General features: G+C 43.1%; 1 protein-coding gene across 15 annotated transcripts in view; it reads left to right on the top strand.

The window, feature by feature from the left end:
* Positions 1-25,035, top strand: part of sema6d (semaphorin 6D) — a 257,838-nt gene that overhangs the window by 186,962 nt on the left and 45,841 nt on the right. The window contains exon 1 of one of the 15 annotated variants that reach the window (XM_085968619.1): positions 19,239-19,545. The exons of 13 other annotated variants lie outside the window; for them this stretch is intronic. The gene's annotated coding sequence lies outside the window, so the exon portion shown is untranslated. Of the gene's footprint in view, positions 1-19,238; positions 19,546-21,352; positions 21,488-25,035 lie in introns of those variants that run through there. One more of the 15 variants, XM_085968620.1, reaches the window with a different exon arrangement.

The following is a 25,035-nucleotide window of genomic DNA, read 5'->3' as shown; positions in this document are numbered from 1 at the left end:
AAAAGCCTGTATAAAGCAATCTAAATCACAAGTAACTACCATAATAACTGATGTCTTTTTCTCTACATATAAAATGTCTTCAGCTGTGGAAATGTAGCGGAGATTTGAACTCGGGCAATAAATGGATTATGGAGATCATTCAAACTGTGAATTCCCCTCGGCATTATAAATTATATGGTTCATATAATCATTCAGAATCAATAAGCAATCTGCTGTATATATTTTTTTAAGATTACTGCCAATTTGAACTGCTGTTTTGAACTGCTAAAAGTGGTATTGTGAAGAAATAGTCAACGTTATCAATTAACAGGCCATCAAACCCCCATTAGTAAAATTGTATTCACTTTATAGTCTAATGACTTTAAAGAGTATTTCTTGTGTTTGTGATTTATAGCTGTCGGTGCATAAAATCAGAGGCTAATACAGGTGCAGGCAGACTCGCATCCAGTATTCTGGTTCCATATATTAAATACTGAAACTGCATTTCAGCAAAATTGTTAAATTCCAGTTTCCAAACTATAATGTCCTTCAAAATTGGATTGATGGCCACGATAAAGAATGACCTGTCAGTGCAGTTTCAAAATTGCAAAGTGTGTTCGCTCAGAGATGCCAGCAGCAACCACAACACCAGTTTTTCACGACATATTTTAATATGCAAATGTAGAGAATCACCTCAAGAGCTGATGCAAAGTCTCCACCAAAGGGCTAGAAAGCTGCCGTTTGATTTGAAAAGTAGATTAGGTGTCTTGCATTTTAAATGACGGACAAGATCATCCCAGTTTGAAACCTTCCTCACCCTTGAATAACAGCTGTTTAACACACAAATTTATCTGTATGGAATCTATAGTCTCTGTGTCACTGTTGGCATGTTACATTTAAACTTAAAAACCCCCAATTGTACTTACAATCACAGTCTGCTAAATATTTAGCCAATATATGCTATGGAGCCTCTAGCAATATGCAATATTCACCATTAACAATTTTTACACACTTTTAAATTTGACAAAAGTGCCAACACTTGATGGATTTACTGAAGTAAATTAGACAATGCTCAGCCCAATGTCTTTGTGGTATTTTGATAAAGCACGGGATTAAATGTTTACAATTTTATACAGATTACTGAAACTATTTTTTCCCCCTGCCGGATCTATATTTTATATTGCACATAAATGATATGGCCACACTGTATTACAGGAAATTAAACCATACTTTACTGCATTGTTATCAGTGGAGCTCAAGGTTAAAGAACAACAGCAAAAATTTTCCCTGACTGAAAAATAGCTGTAGCTTGGCAGTCGACACAACACACTTGGCCCTGGCTGTGAAGCCAAGTTTCCCCCCATTGAAATCAGTGGGGGACAGAGTTCCCTGCCATATTGTTTTCTTTTGTGTATGTGTCATTGCAGTAACTTGAGAAATGTTTAATGGACTTGCATTCAATTGAATATACTATTAATGGGTGATTAATCGCAATGTGGATCCTTTACAAGGTGGATTTCTCTCTACCATATTAGTTATTAATGCAATCACAATAACTTTTTTAAAAAATTGAAGGATTTTATTTCCGATGTATTACGTTACTTGTGCACCAAATTTATGAGCCTGGAAATTATTTTGGGCAGTGTCGTCACATGTACACTTAACATATGTATAACATTTTAAATAATAGTTTACATACAAATGTACAAAAAGAACAAAACCATCAGTCCCGTCAAGGTTGATCTCTAAAACTATAATGCTTCGGTTCATCCCCTAATCTGGCAGAGGTGAAAAAAACGTGCGTCTATTTCAGGAAAATCGTTGAAAAATTGCTCTCTCATTGCCTATGGCGATCAAGGAAGGCTCCAGGATACCAGCTAATAATACATTAACTCTCCATAACTGGAAATATTTTCCTCTCCCAGGAGCTTGTCCGATTCCTTTTCAAAGGACTGTAATAAGTCAATTTCCATCACGTTTCAGTTTTCTGTTCCATATCAATGACTCTTTGCGCAACGATCTTGCTTGCGTACCCTCAAGTCGTATCGTCCTTGGCCATCTCAAATAACCTACCCAACTAGACTGTGGCCAATCCCTTTATCTTTCTAAAATCTCATCATATCCCCTCTAATCCTGCATTTCCCTACAGTAGCCCTAACTATTGAAACCTATCTTGATAACTAATGGCCTTAAGGCTGGGTATCATTCAAGTTGCCTCTTCTACACCTTCACAGTTTCAATATCCTTCGCCATTTGTAAGCACCAAAACTGGACATAATACTCAAACAGCAGACATACAAAAAACCTTATCACCTAAATATAGTGGTTTTTATTTTATACTCAATGGTACTGAAACCCTATCATACTGCTTGTGCACCTTTAACAAATGATCAACTGTTACCATAAGTCGCTTTCTTGATATGTCACCTTTAAATGGTACTCCTCCATAGATGAGCAAGCCTGGAATTTCCCCAACCTCAAATCCATGACTGTGTACTCATTCACATTGAAGGGCATCTGTCATTGCACAGACCCTTAACTTAAATTGATCGACAACCTATTGACATGGTCCAAAGTAACAATCTATGTGCATATTTTTGTGTCATTTGTTAATAAAATGATGACCAGCAATGGTCCTACAGAGCCTTATGGAACTCCACTCATGACTGGTCCTCATTCTGATCCATTCCCATTAATCACAACAACAACAACTTGTATTTATACAAGGTGGTTGTGGTTGTTGGAAGTCAATCATCTCAGCCCCAGGACATCGCTGCAGGAGTTCCTCAGGACAGTGTCCTAGGCCCAACCATCTTCAGCTGCTTCATCAATGATCTTCCCTCCATCATGAGGTCAGAAGTGGGGATGTTTGCTGATGATTGCACAGTGTTCAGTTCCATTCGCAACTCCTCAGATAATGAAGCAGTCCATGCCCACACGCAGCAAGACCTGGATGGCATTCAAGCTTGGGCTGATAAGTAGCAAGTCACATTTGTGCCACACAAGTGCCAGGCAATGACTATCTCCAACAAGTGAGAGTCTAACCGCCCCTTGACATTCAATGGTATTACCATCGCCGAATCCCCCACCATCAACAACCTAGGGGTCACCATTGACCAAAAACTTATCTGGACCAGCCACGGAAATACTGTGGCAGCCAGAGCGGGTCAGAGGCTGGGTATTCTGCAGCAAGTGTCTCACCTCCTAAAGCCTTTCCAACATCTACAAGGCACAAGTAAGGAGTGTGATGGAATACTCTCCACTTGCCTGGATGAGTGCAGCTCCAACAACACTCAAGAAGCTCGACACCATCCAGGACAAAGCAGCCTGCTTGATTGGCACCCTATCCATCACCTTAAACATTCACTCCCTCCACCACCGGCGTACCGTGGCTGCAGTGTGTACCATCTACAAGATGCACTGCAGCAACTCGCCAAGGCTTCTTCGGCAGCACCTCCCAAACCTGCAACCTCTTCAACCTAGAAGGACAACGGTAGCAGGCGCATGGGAACACCACCTCCTCCAAGTTCCCCTCCAAGTCACACACCATCCTGACTTGGAAATATATCGCCGTTCCGTCATTGCTGGGTCAAAATCCTGGAATCCCCTCCCTAACAGCACTGTGGGAGTACCTTCACCACACGGACTGCAGCGGTTCAAGAAGGCAGCTTACCACCACCTTCTCGAGAGCAACTAGGAATGGGCAATAAATGCTGGCCTTGCCAGTGACGCCCACATCCCAGGAACGGATATATAAAAAAAGCGCCTTTAACGTAGTAAAACATCCCAAGGTGCTTCACAGGAGCATTATAGAACAAAATTTGACACCGAGATGTTAGGGCAGGTGACCAAAAGCTTGGTTCGAGAGGTAGGTAGAGAGACAGAGAGGTTTAGTGAAGGATTTCCAGAGCTTGGGGCCTTGGCAGCTGACGGCACGGCCACCAATGGTGGAGCGATTAAAATAGGGGATTACAATCTTTTGCCCACGAGGTTTCAGCCAACCCAGTATAATATCTGCCCTATAATCCCATAAAATCTAATATTTTCCAATAGCAACAGGAGTAGACTCTATTCTGCCATTCTATTTGATCATGGCTGATCTATAGCTCAACTCTATTTAGCCTTCTACGCAACATTTTTGCAGGTTTTTTGGAAATCAATGCGCATAACATCAACGTGACAGTCATTATCCCTTATTCTGGTCTCTTCCTCAAAGAACTCAATCGGATTAATGCCTCTTAACATAGCAGAGAGGGGAATTTGATACAAGTGCATAACGCAGTCACGTGCCAACACCACTCATAGCCATTTCTAGGCTAAGGTACTCAGTACAGGTAGACTACCCTTTATCCGAACGTCCGAAAACCGAAACCCTCTAAAAACCGAAGGTTTTTTCGGTCAGCGTAAGTCGTGCGCACGACATGACCAGAGTGGCGCACGACTTACAGGCCTAGCCGGATAAGGGATAGTGTAGTATTTTTCCGCACTTCTGAAAACCGAAATCGCTCAGCGTAAGTCGTGCGCACGACCCCGACCGACAACCCCCGCCGACCCCGCCCCATTTCGGATAAGATATAGTGTACCAGCCTTTATCCGCACATCCGAAACCAGGAAACCTCTGAAAGCCAAAAGTGGCGCAAAGCATGACTTCTGAAAACCGAAATCGCTCAGCGTAAGTCGTGCGCACGACCCCGACCCCCCACCGAACCCGACCCCCCCGCCGAACCCCACCCCCGCCGAACCCCACCCCCGCCGACCCCCACCCTTTCGGATAAGGGATAGTGTACCCTTTATCCGCACTCCCGAAAACCGAATTAATCTGAAAACCGAAGTGTTTTCGCTCAGCGTAAGTCATGCGCACGACCCCGACCCACCGCCGACCCCCACCCTTACCGACCCCCCCCCCGACCACGACCCCCCGCCGACCCCGACCCCCCTGCAGACCACGACCCCCACCCTTTCGGATAAGGGATAGTGTATCCTTTATCCGCACTCCCGCAAACCGAATTAATCTGAAAACCGAAGTGTTTTCGCTCAGCGTAAGTCGTGCGCACGACCCCGACCCACCGCCGACCCCCACCCTTACCGACCCCCCCCCCCCCCGACCACGACCCCCCCCCGCCGACCACGACCCCCACCCTTTCGGATAAGGGATAGTGTATCCTTTATCCGCACTCCCGCAAACCGAATTACTCTGAAAACCGAAGTGTTTTCGCTCACCTTCCGAAATTTTCCGAAAACCAAAACACGGCTGGTCCCGAGGTTTTCGGATAAAGGATAGTCTACCTGTAGTACCAAACAATGGCTTCCTTCATGACTGAGTTAGTAAATACTGGACATTGGGCAGTATATAACTGGCTTCAGTACCCCTGGGTTAGGGAAGGTAAAATCCACCAACCAGGATTCCAGTTCCTAATCATTATTCAATGACCCAAGCTGGAAAGTGCATGTGTGTGGACATCAGTTGTGGACAGTATCAAGCTTGACTGTGATGCTCAACCCCTTACCATGCAGTCAACAAGCCTGTAAACGCTCACTATTTTGGCTCAGACATAAACAAATACTACTTAACGGGTGAGGCACCAGAAGGCGACCAGTGTGTTCATGGAATTGTAGCCAAGCCTTCAGAAGAAGGGTTAAAAAAAGGTCAGAGAGAAAAAGAGTTAAAACAATCCTTTTAATAAAGGCAAAAAAAAATCCATCTGAACATAATATGCCCTTACGTATTATACTTGAGTATTCTGTTGCTTCTGATATTAAGATCAACGCCTCACTCACTCTCGCTCTCTAAAGAAAAACCCAGAATCCTTCGCCTTGTAGCATAGTATTGAACGTGGTGGAACAGTCCCTGCTGACATGGCGGCATTCTGTTAAACCTTCCTAATGTTCCAACATTAGTAATAAGGACCATCTGTTCAACATTTTGACCTATTCACTTCCACTGTAGGGACACAGGAAAAGTACTTGGAGAGAAAAACAGCAAAATGCACCCCCTGTATCTGCTTTTTGGTACAGTTGGCAAATTGTTCCTTTACTTCTGCAATTATGATGATGCAACTACTTCCTGTTGGCATAATAATGTAACCTTACTGAGAACTATTAACAGCATAACCCTACCCCCCCCCACCCCACACACTTGTGGAAAAGTATTCTCCATTAATAAGATCCATAGGTCATAACAGGCAGCAAGAATTTGAAGTACAGATTTTGTATGGGTGCACTAATAATTAGCGGAAATTACTATTGCTGCAAATATACTATCTGAGGGGTATAAACCATACTTCCATGTTCAATAAAAGGAAAATCAATAGAGTCTTGGAAATTATTATTTTTATATAAAAATTTGTAGCTGTTCAAAACAACTGCATATGGAATTGGTGTAGAGTCACAGAATGTTTTTCTGTGGAAAATATGTTAATATGCACATTCTCAGTCACAAGACTTTTCTGATCAAGAATTCAATCACTGTTGCCAAAAGCACTGACAGGTGGATGGCTTCTGTTTTTGACAACTGAGATAATTAATACGTGATGAGAAAAATCATGCTTCAACTCGGGCAGTTACATCAGTCTGCCAGTGGCTGTACTGCTTCTAACCCTCCACTTTTATGTAACTTTTCATTTGATTGCACTTTTGCACCTCAAAAGCATCAATATTGGGGGACATAGATTAAGCTCGTTGAGGAGACCAGACAACGCTGGCAGTGACCTGGTTTTCAGAGCATATTGGCTGCCTGCTTTCCTGGTCACTCTACAGGTATACCCACTGGAGACTGTGGGAGACTGTGAGGGAAAAAAGAAACTAACAGTACTATTGACTAGTGCTTAATAAAGGTATGTGTTTCATTTTTTTTATTTAAAAGGAAACACATTTCTATTGTACCCCAAATTTTAATATGTAGAGTAGAATTATCAAAGACCTGTGGCATTATGTAAAGCCAAGAGCCAATGTTGCAATACCCAAAGACTTGGCTTGAAGAAGACATGTAGGGGGAAAAATTCGGTATATTGGCGCTAACGGGGCGCAAAACAACTAGTGCCCGGGCGTGGTGATATTTGTGCTGCTTGCAAAATTGACCAGACATTTTGCAGCGGCGCTAAATACTACCGCCACGATCTCCTGTGCCTGCAGATCATGACGTCAGTCGAGCGTGCAGCACCTCGGTAGGGCCCCGGACCGGATATTGAGTGGCGCCCCCTGCCTTACCGCCTGCAACGACAGGTTGAGGGGAGCGTTTTGCAGTTGGGAAGGGACTGGGGGAGCACTGTTTAAAGGCGGCCGCTTCCTGCCTTTTTTTGTCGCTGACATTTTTTGCACCATGCATTCTGAGAGAGAGAGAGACTTCTGGAGAGATTGAATGCCGTGTGAAGGAGTTTTGGGTACTGAGCAGCACTTTGCAGGTTCATTTTGATTTGACCTTGCATCGATTTAGAAGAGACTATGGGGGCTGCACTCTGAGCTCTTTCCCTGGGCCTCTCCATTGTTCTTTCCAGCAGATTTGATGTACAGGTCTCTCCAGGCCGAGATTCAAGGCTGCAATGAGCAGGGTGTGGCTGGAGAGCAAGATCGACCCTCCCCTTTAAGAACTGGCCGGCGCCAGTGTGTCTGTGTTTCATTGCTAACTGACATCACATGAGCTTCGCCAGCGCGCTGAGGTAGCTCCTCGGCGTTAGCGCTTTGAGAGGTGTGTAGTGCCTGATTTAGCGCTCAAATCACCTCCAGGAGTGATAGAAGCCAAGTTTGCAGTCGGAGGCGATAATTAGCGCCAGGCGCTAAACTTTGCGCCCGGCCGATAATTGCGCCCCAAACGGGGCGATACCGAATTTCTCCCCCGTTGTATATTGTCTCCACCCCTGCCCCACCCCAGGTTCCATACACCCTGACCAACATGGTGAGCTCCTGTCCTCTGCCAATGTTCAGTGCTAGAAGGTGTGGGTGAGTCTAGCTTAATAGGACATCTCGTTCTGATTTTCCTTTCCTGGTTGGAGGAGAACACCTAACTTTTGTTGTCTGCCTCCTCCCAGTCTAATGCTAACATCAAGCAATACATGAGGAAAGCAATGATGGCAAAGAATTAAGGTGCTAACATGTTCCATGACACGGTATTGTAAATGTAGAGTTCTAAAAATACCTTTTATCACATAAGTAACTACAGTTAGCATCTACAGGAAACTTTTTTTTATCCGGCACCGACGGGACCGACGTGGTGCCGGTTCATCAAAAATTCCGGATCACGAGCGCTATAGTAAAAGATACGAGAGCTGAGAGCTCCGTATAAAGCAACAAACCCTGTTGCTTAGCAACAGGTTCAGAACAATGGCCACAAGTTACAAGCGTCTCTGTAGCTTAGCAACAGCTGCAGCCACACCCTTGCACAGCAACAGATGGAGGAAGGCAAGTAATATGAAGTATGAACCTACTCCTGAATTTTGCCGGTTAACCGAGATTTCCGGTTATTTAGGTGCCGGTAAATCGAAAGTTTCCTGTAATTAGGCTGTTAAGGCCCTGCCTGGGAACGTCCGTGGACAGGATATGACCTGTGAGCTCAGCGTTCATTTTGATGGGTTTACCTGTATATGTGCTTACCCCTTCCATCTCATAAACTTCAAGAGTTTCCATTGTTTTCAGTGGAAATTTCCAGCATTGTTGGGCACTTGGAAAGTTAATTAAAACAAATTTTTGGAACAAATGGAGTAGAAACAAAACTTAAGAACAGGAAAATGAAATGAAAATTAAAAATGAGAAGCAAGAGAAAAGCTTTCAGACATAGTTCCGAACAAAACAAAGGACAAGTGGGAATGATAGGGTGGGTGTTAGGTGCCTGAATGTCAAAGACGGACTCTGCAAGTTTAAATTCATGCCTCGAGTAAGTGTCATCATTATTGGTGTATATTTTTGGGAGGTGTTGTTTTGGATCAATGCACCCTTTTTCAACAGAAAGGTATTGGGGAAAGAAAAGGTTGCTTTTAATATAAAAAGCACATTGTATTCACACAGGTTTTAAAAATAAAAGGCTTTGAGACAGTAGGTAGTTATCACAAAGCACTATGAAATACTATCCTATTCGAAAATAATTGCCAATGTCTTCTGTTCACCATCAACAACTGGTATTTATATAGTGCTGTCAACATAGTAAATGTCCCAAGGCACCTCCCAGAGGAGGGTAAGTGCACACTGAATCGTAATAGAAAAACTGGGAAGGCGATGGAAACCTGCAGGAAGACATGGGGTTTGATGCCGCCTTAAGTTCAGTTGCATTAGTCAGTCCCATAAAGGGCCTGAGCGTTGACTCACACTGCCCTATATCTACCTGTATGATGGTCCCCTTTGAAGTCTAAACTGGATATTGGTGTCTTTCGCACAGGTGCTTCTTCAACCTTTTCAAAAGGAGACCAAGAAAACACTTACAGGAAACTCTCGATTTACCGGCACCCAAACAACCGGAAATCTCGGTTAACCGGCAAAATTCAGGAGTAGGTTCAGTTAAGTTTTTCTTCATATTAGTGGCCGTTTCTTGATTCTTGGCTGTGTAATCGGGGGTTCCTGCACTTGTTGCTAAGCAACAGGGACGCTTGGTCTGTGGCCGGGATTCTTGCAGTTGTTGCTAAGCAACAGGGAAGCCTGGATTTGTTGCTGTGTACGGAGCTCTCGTACCTTTTAACTATACCTCTCTGTAATCCGGTGCCGGATAAAAAAAGAGTTTCCTGTAGTAGGATCAGGTCAATGGCAAAACAAGAAACTGGTTTATTTTGCTGAATACACTTGACTGAGCAAAAATAGCAATTCCTAAAAACTTTTCCTACATACTTGCCATAACAAACCAACCATGTTATGATATCCCCAATAGGAGATGAGTGATTCACTTTATTATATCATTTTCTTTCAAGTCAGCTTCAAGCTGGAACAAAAATGACCTATATCATAATTCCCAGCTCAGGCCCAGACTGTCTTTCTTGCAGCCTTTGTTAGGCCTCGCTGACTTGCAGCTTGCTGTTAGCACACAGACACAGGAAAGGTTTTTCTAACAGCCAGTAAGAGGATCAAAGACTTTCCAACACACCGGGTGTTTTTTGATTGCTAAGACAATAATGTATTATTTACAGACTGTAGGGAAATATCATCAATGCTAGCTTATTAGCCTTTACATTATGGTTTTACATTAAGAGCAACCTTTTTTCTAATTCCTCTCTGTTGGAAAAGGGTCAAAGGATCCTAAAACGTGACTGGGAGCCTCTAGAAGGTGAAAGAAAAGTAGCAAGGCAGGTGGGTTCCGGTGGAGTTCCAGAGTGTCAGATAAGACAGCTTAAGGCGCTATGTTTTATTTTTATCTATCAAAGCCTCACAGTATTTACAGACATCACCTTGGCCATTGGGAATGGTAAATAAATGGGTAGGATTGATGAGAGAACATATTTCTCTCCCCATTACGCAAATAGCTCGATGTGACACTTGCAGCACAGTACTTTTTAAACTGTATGTTAGTGAAGTACTTCTTGATGGAGGTTTCACAGATATGCATTGATTTTCTCCCTCCAGTTTACACTATATTAACACATTGAGCATCTAGAAATGGAAATGGCACAAAATTGATTACTTTAAGTGTCACCTTAAAATAATAATGGATTTTTGCACATGAATGATTTTTTTCCTCTCTATCGGAGAACATGGATTCAGACTATACATATCCATTTTAAATATTGATAATACTGAAGGATTGCGCTGTTGTGTTTCTAAATTAGTCTCAGTGTACGCTGTATTATTGATAATATGTTTACAACTTGTGTTAGTTGCTTTAGGCCATCCACACACCAATAGTGGCAGCCGACTTGACAAGTACTTTTTTCTTTAAACAGAACTCGGCTATTAGTTGCAGATCTTACTGACATTAAATGAACACCAGACATGCAGAATTTTATGTTGAAATTACTTTTCATTGAAAAATAAAAATGCACCTTGTCTTTACCATGTTTCGACAAGAATTTGAATGCGTATGTGTGGAGGGTGCAAAGTTAAACATTTTTTAGGAAAATAATCTCTGGCCTTAACACAGTGGGATACCAGTGCTATTAGGCTGGATTTTCTGAATGGGAAGCGGGACTCCCACTTGTCAGGTTTCAGTCCTGCCTCCATCGGCTTCTGGCCAACCAGCGGGATTTTCCCCTGATTGACCTTGTTAAGCCCGCCAATTAGGGGGAAGTCGGTGACAGAGCACGTCAACGTATGATGTGTCATCTGTCAAGAACTTTTGAAAGAAGAAATGTCATCATTTGACAGCTCTGTGAAGCTGTCAAACACTGACATTCTGTGTAGTTTGATGAGTCCTTGTGTTCAGGACTCATCAAACCTTTCTACTTTGCAGAAATCAGCTGGCTGTTGTATCGGAGGATGCAACATCCAGTCTGTGATCTCTGCAATGGAGATGTCGGGGACTCCGGCTCCACAGCGGCTGAAGGCTGTAGGTAGAAACAAAGGTAAGTTAACATTTTCTAACACTTTACACTCGCTTCACATACTTACCACTCCACACTTGCACATCTACAGCGCACTTTCAGACCCCTCCAACCCCCACAGGCCTCCTACACCCCAGCAGAGTTCCCCCAGGTCGGGAAGCCCGCACTTCAGGACGGAAAATGGGGATAATCCTATTTTCTGCCTGTTAACTACCTGTTAACAGGCAGTTAATAGGCTTTCATCCCTTCCCGCCTCCAAGGAGATGGGACCGGAGGCGGGACGGCTTCCCGCCTCCTGGCAAGAGGGCACTGAGGCGGGTTGGGGGTGGATTTGCCACCCGCCCCCAAATTCTGCAACTTTCCCGGCAGACCCGCCCCCTCGGGGCTGAAAAAATCCAGCCCATTGTGTTTGTCTGAAACGCCTATCTTGGTTATGTTAGCAGAGGCATTCATCTATTTTAAATAAATGGTTTAATACTGCTGCTGAAATGGCAGAAAAAGGAATTTGGGGCAAACTGGTATCCCACACTGCTCTATATCTTGTATGATTGTGTAACACTAGTATTCCATTGATATCTGAACTGGTGCAATTTCAGGATCTTTGTACAGTGATGATCTCCTTTAGGTTTGTACACTCATCAACATTCCTCATATTATACCACAGGTGGAGAAGAGTGGTTATTCTCATCATTTAAAGATCATCCATTCCTACCTTCCAATGTTCTGGCAGTATTTTTACTCCTTGGGGAGTAATGGGGCTTTACACTATAGGTGTGCAGCCGAAGGCAGACAATCCATTCTTTGTCTGTCAACTGCACTTCTTAGTGCAAAGGAGCTGAGGTTGTGAAAGCCACTGGAACCATAGGCCCACTAAAACCAGGGCCTATATTTCTGGTGGCTGGCAGAACCTCCGCTCATTTACACAGTGGAGTGATCCTGCAGGTTAAGGCAGCCGGTTTCTGTAAAATCATGAGGAACCAGTTCCTGCATTTGCACTCTGGGCTTCCACATTATGCAGCAGAGCTCCATAGCGCTGCAGGGATCAGTTGTTTAAAAGTGGGAGGGAAGCCCATGGAGGTCACGTTCGTGAAGCAGGATCCAAACAAGCACAGACGTAAAAGCACCTTAACCTACAGCACAGAACAAAGCAGAAAGACTCTATCCCACTTGAACCTGTGCCTGTTGAATGTAATTGTATGTTTTGCGAAGTCGGACATCTGCCTTATTAACTTCAATGCAACTTGAAAGAAAGACTTGCATTTATATAGCGCCTTTCATGACCACCGGACGTCTCAAAGCACTTTACAGCCAATGAAGTACTATTTGAAGTGTAGTCACTGTTGTAATGTGGGAAACGCGGCAGCCAATTTGCACACAGCAAGGTCCCACAAACAGCAATGTGATAATGACCAGATCATCTGTTTTAGTGATGTTGATTGAGGGATAAATATTGGCCAGGACACCGGGGATAACTCCCCTGCTCTTCTTCGACATAGTGCCATTGGATCTTATACATCCACCTGAGAGAGCAGACGGGAGCTTTGGTTTAATGTCTCATCCGAAAGTGCAACACTCCCTCAGCACTGCACTGGAGTGTCAGCCTAGCTTTATGTGCTCAAGTCCCTGGAGTGGGACTTGAACCCACAACCTTCTGACTCACAGGCGAGTGTGCTACCCACTGAGCCACAGCCTGAAACTTAGATTTAATGGGGCTGAAACTCTGCTCCTGGTCCATCAGCAGCACTAGTGCATTTTGCCTGACGCTTTTAGCATTGCAGAGAGATACTGCTCCAGTTTTCCACTCTCTCCTCATTTAACTGCAGCTGGTGCACACCCAGCATAATTTGCATGATGCACTGGGAGTGCAGAGGTTGGGATATTCTGGGCAGGGACAGATATGTGCTGGTGAGTTACTTAAAAGTGGTACCTGCACTTTACCTTGGCAGCAGAGTTGGAATTTGGCATTTGGCATATTCTGAAGTACTGAGATGAGGCTGATGTCCAAGGGGTAGGTAGGAGAGCCTCGGCTCGGCAAAGAACTTGGAATGATGGGGTCCAACAATAAAGTTGAAAGCGAACAAAAGAGAACAAATATGCATCAAATCCATACAAACAAGCAATGCTGCAGTGCCAAAAAAACAAAAATGTAATTAAAAAAAAGGACCAATACCATCCAGAGGTCAGATTGGACAGTTTTTAAACTCTCAGTTGCTATGCAGCTGCAGGACTGTGCTTTGCTTCAGCTTTTAAAGGCCCACCGCACTAGTCTGGCACCAAGGGTGCGACTCATCAGAATTCCTGGGCATTAAGAAAACAACCCAAATGAATGCTGTAATGAGACGTACTGTACATGACGGAGCAATGCAGGCCTCCTGTGCCCTATCCTAAAACCCGGGCCAATCGCAAATCGGGCACAGAATCTCATCCTAGTTTTCTGCTCTCTGCATCCAGTATCTGCTGGAATGTCAGCCCAGAAGTCTATAATACTGTTTTTAAATGTAGTCTTCGTAAGTTGGTTCTTACCCATACGAATTAGTTAATCAGTCTCCCAGAGGGGAGGTTATAGCATTTGCTCAAGTGCTTTCTGCCATTATGCACGCTTTCAGATTTTCCTAACTTGTGGGTAAACATTTCAACTGTGGAAATCCACTTCCTCTTGGACTCGAGTTAAACTGATTACATTTTGAGCAACAAAATCCATTTGGGATGAGAGGAGCAAGCATCTTTTTACATAGAAAAAACAACTTTACACAAGTTAGGACTAATGTGTAAAAGAACTGTGCTTTCATTATCATATGCACATAACTCTTGGGTACTACACCTTCTGTTAAGAATCAATCATAGGATTTTACAGCACAGAAATAGGCCATTCAGCTCATCCAGCCTGTTTCTCTCGACAAGCCAGCTGAAATACAACAAACTGGCCTATAATCACCCGACTTGTTCCTTTTTGAAGAAGAGAGGCACATCCATCACCTTCCAGTCCCATTCCCCACCCCATCCCCCACAACATTGTGGAAAATTATAGTTAGAACCTCTGATATTTCCTCCGAGCTTCCCTCAGGATACTCCGGTGTAACCCATCAGGTCCTGATGATTTGACTACCTTATGTTTGAGTAATTTCTTTAGTGCTATCTCTCTGAATGATGGCCTTCACTAATTGTTCTACACCCATCTCTGGTGGTTTAATTTCAACATCCATTTAAAAGCAAAATACTGTGGATCCTGGAAATTTGCAATAAACACAGAAAATACTGGAAAATCTCAGCAAGTTAGGCAGCATCTGTGGGGAGAGAAACCAGAGTTAACGTTTCCGGTCGATGACCATTCATCAGAACTATTTCAGATGATGCACTATTTTAGACATACTGCAGCTTTCTAGCATGGCCTCTTTGCAGTGGGAGAAGAATAAGCAATATCCAAAAGGCATTTGATAAGGTGCCACATAAAAGGTTACTGCACAAGATAAGAGCTCACGGGGTTGGTTGTAATATATTAGCATGGATAGAGGATTGGCTAACTAACAGAAAGCAGAGAGTCGGGATAAATGGGTCATTTTCAGGTTGGCAAACTGTAACTAGCGGGGTGCCACAGGGATCAGTGCAGGGGCCTCAACTATTTACAATCTATATTAATGACTTGGCTGAAGGGGCCGAGTGTAATGTAGCCAAATTTGCTGACGATACAAAGATAGCTGGGAAAGCAAGTTGTGAGGAGGACACAGAGTCTGAAAAGGGATATAGATAGGCTAAGTGAGTGGGCAAAAATTTGGCAGATGGAGTATAATGTGGGAAAATGTGAGGTTATCCACTTTGGTAGGAAGAATAGAAAAGCAAAATATTATTTAAATGGAGAGAGACTACAGAATGCTGCGGTACAAAAGGATTCGGGTGTCCTCGTACATGAAACACAAAAAGTTAGCATGCAGGTACAGCAAGTAATTAGGAAGGCAAATGGAATGTTGGCCTTTATTGCAAGGGGGATGGAGTATAAAAGTAGGGACTTCTTGCTACAACTGTACAGTGCATTGGTGAGACCACACCTGGAGTACTGTGTACAGTTTTGGTCACCTTATTTAAGGAGGGATATACTTGCATTAGAGGGTGTTCAGCGAACGTTCACTAAGTTGATTCCTGAGATGAAAGGGTTGTCTTATGAGGAAAGGTTGAGCAGGATGGGCCTATACTCATTGGAGTTTAGAAGAATGAGTGGTGATCTTATTGAAACATATAAGATTCTGAGGGGGCTTGACAGGGTAGATGCTGAGGGGATGTTTCCCCTCATGGGGGAATCTAGAACTAGGGGGCAGAGTTTCAGGATAAGGAGGTCACCCATTTAAGACGGAGATGAGGAGGAATTTCTTCTCTCAGAAGGTCGTGAATCTTTGGAATTCTCTACCCCAGAGAGCTGTGGAAGCTGAGTCATTGAATATATTCAAGGCGGAGATAGACAGATATTTGAAAAACAGGGGAGTCGAGGGTTATGGGGAACAGGCAGGAAAGTGGAGTTGAGGCCAAGATCAGATCAGCCATGATCTTATTGAATGGCGGAGCAGGCTCGGGAGGCTGAATGGCCTACTCCTGCTCCTATTTCTTATGTTCTCTATGAAAACTAAGGCAAAGTGCTGATTTAGTACTGCTGCCACTTTTTCAAACACCTCTACAAGCTTGCCTCCTTCATTGCTTAGCAGACCTACCCCTACTTTAACTATCCTCTTACTACTAAGGCGCCGAACACCTCGCGTCTCTTCGCCGGGAGCAAGCGGAAGCCAAGCGCAAGGAGCGCACGTCAACCCAAGCACCCCACCCACCCGCCCCTTCAACCACCGTCTGCCCCACCTGTGACAGAGACTGTAGGCCCCGCATTGGACTCGTCAGTCACCTGCGAACACATTTTTAATGTGGAAGCAAGTCATCCTCGGTTCCGAGGGACTGCCTAAGAAGAAGAAGAAGCCTACAGAAAACCTTTTCTCTTGCCATTTATCTTTTTTGCTAATTTTCTCCCATACTGCCTCTTAGTCTATCTAATTTCCATTTTTGTAGCCTTCCTATATTCGTTATATTGGTACTGTCTTTTTTATTATCGGCACTGCAGCAATAAATGCTTCTTTTATGTTTACTATTTATTATGTAGCCCACACATCTAAGAATATTGCTTCCATATGCTACTAAATCATCAATGATGCTTATCAAGCCAGCTTAACTGTCTTCCTTCTGACTTGCTCAGTTTCCTCAGTTCATTTCAGTCTGTTCATGGTCTTTTTTTTCCCCCTAACATTTCCAATGAAACCTGCTTTACCTTTGCTTGATCTCGCTAGGTGGCTCTCCCTCCCCTGATGTCTCAGCAATACCTCACTGTGTCTGGTCTTCCCTTGTTGTATGCACGTCAAAGTGAAAGTCCCGTCTCCTGCTGCTGCTGCTGAAATAAAGCAACAAAGTGAGCAGAAAACAAAGTGAATATGGAACAAATTTTTTGAATGGTAACAGAGTTAAATAGGAATGGAAAACCAGTCAGGAATAGATATTAAAGATGGTAAGCTGGATAGTTAAATCAAAACGAAGGAAGAGAGGAGAGGCAAAAAAGAAATAAAATGCAACAGTGGAATGCAATTAAATGAGACACCAAGAAAGAAAAAGTGAAGCAAAACAAGGAAGACAAAATATATAAGTGGAAAGAAAAAGATTGTGAAACCAAAACAATGGAGAAAGAGGTAATACAAATTTTGTATTAAAAAAAATCTAGAAATCAGAAGAAGTGCAGAAATTAGACCCAGACAAAGGGACGCGTTTTTCCTCTCCAGTGGGATGTCACTAAAGAAGAACAGAAGGTTATCTGCCTGGAGTTGGCTGGGTGGAGCAGTGTGATTAGTGTTGTGCTGGAATTGCAAATGGTGCACATGCCAGGCGTTGCTTCGCCAGTATCATTATCCAAATAATCATTCTTGCAGACCACGATGATTATATTTTGTTGCTGCTCTAATCCACCGGTCGTCATTTTAAGAAATTCCTTTTGTTTTTACAATCCCCTTTGGCTGTAAAAATCAGGCTCTCTGAAAGCTGGGGTGTGTTTCCGTTTTCTTAGATGTTGTGAGCAAGTAGGAGGTTTTGTACTTTCATCATTCATCGCACAGGGCCACTGTCAGCGCATAATATTCCAGCAATATTGCAATCTAGCCTCTTTGAGCAGTTCTGCACCACTATTATAAACATAAAAGCAAATTTGTCATATTTTCCCTTGACTTCAAGTATACAATCGTAGTAAATAGATTTTTTTTAAAGTACAATATCTGTTCTGTTCAACATGAATACACAGCAATCTTAATCATATTTGAACTCGATGATGGTATCTGTAGAAGGACAAAAAATTGAAGACCAGAAATATGTACCTCAGAATATCTGTTGTATGCTATTATGTAACTCTCAAAACAAGTGATTATAGACGTTTCAAATCTATTAAGGCTTCTTTTTGTGCTATACCAGCTAATTTAATACATTCACTCATTATTGATTCTAGAATCATTTTAAGTAAATGTAACCTACCTAGTCCCTTTTTCTGAAATAACAACAGAAAATGCTAGAAATACTCAGCAGGCCAGGCAACATCCGTGGAGAGAGAAACAGAGTTAACGTTTCAGGTCTGGGACCCTTCATCAGAACTGGAAAAAGCTGGAGATGTAACATATTATTATAGTCCCTTTTTCTGTTGCTTGAGTCTAAAACCAGTATTGCTGACTTAATCCTGTAAATCAGTGATGATTTTAGAATGCACAGCAAACCTTCAGTACATTTTTATTGTGGTCCATGTTTATCTTACAGTTGTCACATAACTGCGAGGTGACTTACACTTCTAGAAAGGGAATATATGCACCACTTATTGAACATATTGCCTTTAAATAATTAACAAAGGAAATGATATCAGCTGACTTCCATAATAAAATTACTTACTTGAAATGATAGTCATTATGTGTAGTGTGCAATAACAGAGCGCCTACCCAGAACTCTCCTTGCATGCAAAGTATGGTGGCTGTTGAATTATGTGAAAACATTAGAAATCCATTTAGAAAAAATGATTTTGAAACCATCCGTGGCTTGTGAACTGATTAAGACAGAGAGTGCTGCCAATGCAGGAAGGTTACTGCCAACTCTAATGGCTTTGAGCCTGTGTGTCTGTGAAACAAATGGGACATACGAAACTAGAAACCTCAGCAGTGTAGTGGGCTGTCTCAAGCTGTGACATTTGCACCAGACTCCATCCCGCACCCTGCTTCTAATAGGAAATTTTACCAAACAGCTAGTTATGTCTATCTGCATGCCAAATAATCAGGAAAAGTGCATTTTTTTTTGGAAACACAATTTTTTTTTAAACTACTTATGCTGAGCGCTAAGTAATGCCTGGTCGCTTAGAAGAAAGATTTATTACTAAAAGCTCTGCTGGAAAATGGGTTGATGCTTCAGTTAGAAGGAAACCTTATGGCTTGTGTGCTCGCCTGAAAAGTAACCAGTGTTCCGGTTGCTGTTCTTGGCAGTGGTGAACATGTCCAAGAGGGGGAAAAAATAGAAACAGGGTTGTTACTCATTTAGTGAAACATTACACTAAGCAGTGCAGAACAGCAGCTGAGATTCAATCATGACAAGATGCAGTTTGCATTTCTTGACATCAATAACCAGTCCTGATTCTGGTGTGAGCTTATAATGTTAGTGCACCTTTTACGTTAGTGCACTCCAGCCCTACGGAAATAGAACTCTGTTCAAGGTTTTACAGCAAGCTTGTTTGAGGTTGGGGGCCACAAAAGGGTCACTGAGAGCAGGAGGCCCCACTGACGGCAGCCAGTGAAAGACACCAGACAAAAACTGACATCTTGAGCTTTAAGTTGCCGTGCTGGAGAATGGACTAGGGGGTGGGACCCCCTGGCTGATGCCGGCTTATTGGTAGGCAGCCTGCTGCTCTCTTGACGGATTGACTTCAGATGGATCAAATTACACCATTTGCCGTGCATCAGTTTGTTTTTCTCCTGTCTTCCCCTCTGACTCGAAGGAGTTGAGAGTTTGAAGCCTCGCCGTTCGGATAGTTTGCAGGCAGCAAAACAACTTTCGAGATATTTGGGTGGCACACGAGGTAAGGTGTTGACACTTCCTGCAATTATTTATTGTACAAAATACCTTCGTGCATGAGTTGCAAAAAAAAAATAATGCTGCTGTTTGCACACAGCTAGTCTGGTTCGGTAAATGCCGAGGTGGTTAAAGTGTGTGCAGAAAAAGGCTGTCAAGAGAGGTGCAGAAATAGCACCTAGATGTGCTATTTTTACTCGCTGCCTTTAATGGAATGGGTTGTCCTTGGGGTTTCTGGAAAGAATATAAAATAAATCAATCTGCATGGATTGCTGTGTGCGTGCATTTACAAGATGAAACTCGAATGTTTTGCAGACAAGCGTCATTTAGAAGTTGCACTGAATGCTTGAGCATAGGACCTTGTTTGTTTTCAGAGGTATAGTGTGTTTTTTGAGAGGGGGGATGGTGAGGTACTTTGGAGGAGGGAGGGAGGGGGACGACGGGCTGGCTGACATTTGATCACTCCTGAGCTTTGAAGATCAGAAAGCTTTTAGTTGGGCCTCAGGACTCCAGTCAGCATTCTCGGACAGTGGGCAAGGGGGGGCTTCTTGACAGCACAGTGCACGATTTTCAAAACTGCAGCTGGGATCAAAATAGTAATGACCTGCCCCACAGACTAGTGAAGGAGGAGGAGACTGAAGAATTGATGAAAAGCAGTTGTGAAAGCGAACAATGGATTCTGTGAACCTGAAGCTCTGGATGAAAACGTCTCGGTGCAATGCGAGATCCTGGCAAGCATCTTTACAGATGCTAAAAAGAACGAGGTGTGACAGTTCTACAGAAATCGGCTAGCAGCTTAGCAGCACCTTAACGTTGTTTTAAATACTGCGTTTTATACACATTTGAAAAAACTTAACATGCTAAATATTGCATTTCAATAGTAAGTTGAGAAGCTTCAGAAATATTAAAATGTTTACTTGTTAGGTTCACAAGTAGTCGTGATTGCTCTTGAATAAAAAGGGGGGAAGGTTTACACTGCTTTTTTTCACGATTTCTGTTTCGGATGAGTGTTCTTTTGTTGGAGATATCTGCGCTCCTCCAGTTCTGGCCTCTTGAACATCCCCAATTTTAATCGCTCCACCATTGGCGGTCATGCCTTAAGCTGCCAAGGCCCTAAGCTCTAGATTTCCCTCTCTTATCCTATCCGCCTCTCTCTCTCCTTTTAAGACACTGCTTAAAACCTACATGTTTGACCAAGCTTTTGGTCATCTGTCCTAATATCTCCTTAAGTGGCTCGTCAAATTTCGCCTGATTACACTCCTGTGAAGCGTCGTGGGACGTTTTACTATGTTAAAGGCGCCATATAAACACAAGTTGTTGCGTACTGTGCTCTTTTTAATCGGGTACCAGTCGGACTGGGCTGAGTTATAAAGTGCAGGGAGCCCGTGACATATAGACCCATAATGCGGGAACCGGTTCTAAAACCAACTCGAGCCAATGGCACATGCGTTTCCATGTCATGCATCAGCTGGTGCGCTACACTATTACAGTAAAAGATGTAAATCCACTGTTTCATATACTTAATGGCATACCGTAAGTGCTCAAATAAAAGATGGGTTTGTTTTACAACTTGTACATTCACTTCACTAAGTGCTTGTTACATGCCCTTATTAGTGGTAGTAACTGGTGATTCAACATCAGTTTGTAAAGTTAATCCAGTTTGTGATCAAAGTGAACAAAAGTTTCAAGTTCAAGCATTTAAGTTTTCAAAAATAAGTTGTACATGTTTACATTAATGGTGCTGACTAAAAATGGAAACTAACAGTTCAACTACCATTCTGAAATGTTTATTGGTTTTCATGTTTGGGATGTCATACATTAACTCGTGCCTCCTGGTGTGTAGGGCTCTTTGGAAAGAAAGCACAGGACTTCTGCAATGGGATTTTCCAGCATTGCAATAAGTGCGTCCTCAAGGTCCTAGTGCTCGCTGAGTTACCTTGTCGAGACTGGTAATTCAAATGAACTTTTGTTCACCCTCTGTGTTTAAATGGTTGAACTGATTGAAGGGCGGGATGAAAAAAATGCATCCATTCATCCAGCTAGCATTACCTTGAATAGTTGCAAGGCATGTAACATTATGAGCCTTCTATTATTCACAACTAGCAATATCCTTGGATATAAGGAGAACTATATTTGATACTGACATGAATTATGTAGGAGAAAATATACCCATTTACAACAATAAAGATAATTGGCACAGTTGGAGCCTTATTGAACTTTTTACACATCTTCTATCAAGTAACTGTTTGTGGATGGGAATTATAAATTTTTCAACATCTAATAAGATACATCTCAGTAAAAGTGACAAAATACAACATCCTACTACAATTAGAGAGGGATTTAAAGTTCTTACATTATTCTTAAGTACTGGATGAAAACAGAACAGTCAAAAAGGCAATAGGCAGTAGTTTGATTCGACTAGTAATCTCTACAGCACTTAAAGGAACAATTTTAAAAAATTATAATGTACCCATTGTAAATCAGTTGATAAAGGCAATGTGACAAATCATTCAATCTACAGTTGTGGGAGTATATAATTTTGTCAGATTTGTAGTGGAGAAAGAACACCAGTAAAATACACATCAGTTATTCTTTCAGCTGACTTGAACATGTGCATTATTGCATCAAACATTAATGTAGCACTTGTAAAGTAATAAAACATCCCAAGGTGCTTCACAGGAGCGTTATCAAACAAAATTTGAGTTGAGCCACACAAAGAGATACAGGAAACTCTCGATTTACCGGCACCTAAATAACCGGAAATCTCTGTTAACCGGCAAAATTCAAGAGTAGGTTCAGGTAAGTTTTACTTCATATTAGTGGCCGTTCCTGGATCTGTGGCTGTGTAACTGGGGTTCCTGCACCTGTTGCTAAGCAACAGGGACACCTGGATCTTGTGGCCGGGGTTCCTGCACCTGTTGCTAAGCAACAGGGAAGCCTGGATCTGTTACTGTGTACGGGGCTCTCGTACCTTTTACTATACCTCTCTGTAATCCGGACTTTTTGATAAACCGGCACCACGCCGGTCCTGTCAGTGCTGGATAAAAGAGTTTCCTGTATTAGGCGAGCTTGGCCAAAGAGGTAGGTTTTACAGAGCATCTTAAAGGAAGAGGGAGAGGTGGGGAGGTTTAGGGAGGGAATTCCAGAGCTTAAGGCCTTGGCAGCTGAAGGCACAGCCACCAATGATGAAGCAATGAATACCAGGGGTGTGCAAGAGGCCAGAATTGGAGGAGTGCAGAGACCTTGGAGGGTTACACAGATAGGGAGGGGTGAGGCCATGGAGGGATTTGAAAACAAGGATGAGTATTTTAAATTCGAGGCGCTGCCGGACCGGGAACCGATCTAGGTCAGCGAGCACAGGGGTGATGGGTAAACGGGACTTGGATACGGGCAGCAGAGTTTTGAATGAGCTCAAGTTTATGGAGGATGCAAGATGGGAGGCCGGCCCAGAGAGCATTAGAATAGACGCGTCTAGAAGTAACAAATGCATGGATGAGGGTTTCAGCAGCAGATGAGATGAAATCCAGAAAAGAAACCCAGGAAAGGTGGAGGAACTACAAAATGTACTAATTCTCCATCAAAATAGAGCACTCGTTTATTGCTCTTTAATCCCAATTCTAATTTTTGTAAGATTTAAAACTGGAGCCACATTTTGTGTTTATGCTAATGAGTGAACTTATTAATCTCCTTACCTAAGAAATGATATACTTGCCATCGAGGGAGTGCTGCGAAGGTTCACCAGACTGATTCCTGGGATGGCAAGACTGTCGTATGAGGAGAGATTGGATCGACTAGGCCTGTATTTGTAAAGTCTGTGGATATATGGTGAATTAATACACAGACTACAAGAGTAACTTTAACAGGACTTTACTATTCGAAGGTCAGGGCGAATCTGCCCAATAAATCCTTACACAGCACTTATATACCGGTGTGGTCACCACCGGTATTACAGTATACAGTAGCCAAGATAAAGTAGTGCAACCCTTAAAATAGTTCTCTTAAAGGTAGAACGTTACATACACTACAATCCTCCCTTTTTAGGTTAACTATATACATATTCCCATTAATATAACATCTTAACATATATACAACTTTATGTGAAACAGTTCACAGATTCAGTCTCTCTGGAGGCTTCCGGACTCTGTCCGGATAACGCCTCGGTGGTGTAGTCGTTTTCGGTGGTGTAGTAGGTTCTTCTGGCAAGGTCGATTCGGCTTGAAGGACCGTTTCAGGTTCATCGGATTCCAGTATTACCGGATCGGAGGTAGATGCTCTGGGTATCTCTGCTTCAACATTAGACGTATAGAGTTGTGGAGTAGGTTGGGCCTTTGTGGATGATTCTATGATCTGGTCAACATGGCGCCTTATTATGCTTTCACCAATGTCCACGGTATACATCAACGGTCCTAGCCTTTTTCCAATAGTTCCCGGCTGCCATTTCTCGGTACGGTAGTCCCGGGCCAAAACTTGTTGACCTATCTGAAAGGATCTAGTTGGCCTTTCATTCATGCCTTGAAATTGCCGGTTCTCTACGTCCCTTCTGACGTTTGGCTTAATCAAATCCAGCCGGCATCTTATTCTTCTATTGAAAACATCATGGCGGGAGTTTGGTTTGTGACCGCATGTGTTGCATTCCTGTACGCCAACAAGAAGTTATCTACCTTATGTTGTAGATTTATGTCTTCATTACCCATGGCCTTTATGGCCTTCTTGAAGGTCTGGACAAACCTTTCAGCTAATCCATTGGTGGCGGGATGGTATGGGGCGGACGTATAGTGCTTAACCCCATTGCTTTTTAAGAACTTCCTGAATTCTTCGGACACAAATTGCGGTCCATTATCAGAACAGATCTGTTCCGGCAGCCCATTCCTGGCAAATATGGTCCTTAATACTGTGATGGTTTTTTCCGTGGTGGTGGAGGACATTTTTATTACCTCCGGCCACTTGGAGTGTGCATCCACCGCGATTAAAAACATTGAGTCCATAAATGGACCAGCAAAGTCGATATGTACCCTTTGCCATGGAGATGAGGGCCACTCCCATGGATGCAGAGGAGCTTGTGGTGGCGCGTTTTGGACCTTCTGGCATCCTAGACAGCTCTTGGTTATTTCTTCGATGTCTCCATCAATACCTGGCCACCACACAAGCGCTCTGGCTAGGTTCTTCATTTTCACTCCACCCAGATGCCCCTCGTGAAGCTCCTTTAGTACTTTCTGCTGGAGTTTGGGTGGAATCACCACTCTAGATCCACACATCAAGGTTCCTCGGCACACTGACAGCTGTTCTCTTCTGTGCGAAAATGCTGGCAGCATTGGTTCGCCATGTACTGGCCATCCCTCCACCGTTAAATCGTAGACTCGTGAGAGAGTCGGGTCATTTCTTGTTTCCTTTTCGATCATGGAATTTGTTACTGGTAGACATTCCATTACGGTTGAGTGGAACATCTCCACTGGGTCCACTGTAGTCGCCTCTTCTTCCACTGGCAACGGTAGGCGCG

The sequence above is a fragment of the Somniosus microcephalus genome, chromosome 27 (genome assembly GCF_052327205.1).
Source record: "Somniosus microcephalus isolate GS21.2 chromosome 27, FLI_Smic_1.0, whole genome shotgun sequence".
NCBI classification, from domain to species: Eukaryota; Metazoa; Chordata; class Chondrichthyes; order Squaliformes; family Somniosidae; genus Somniosus; species Somniosus microcephalus.
This window is presented reverse-complemented; position numbering and strand designations above follow the sequence as displayed.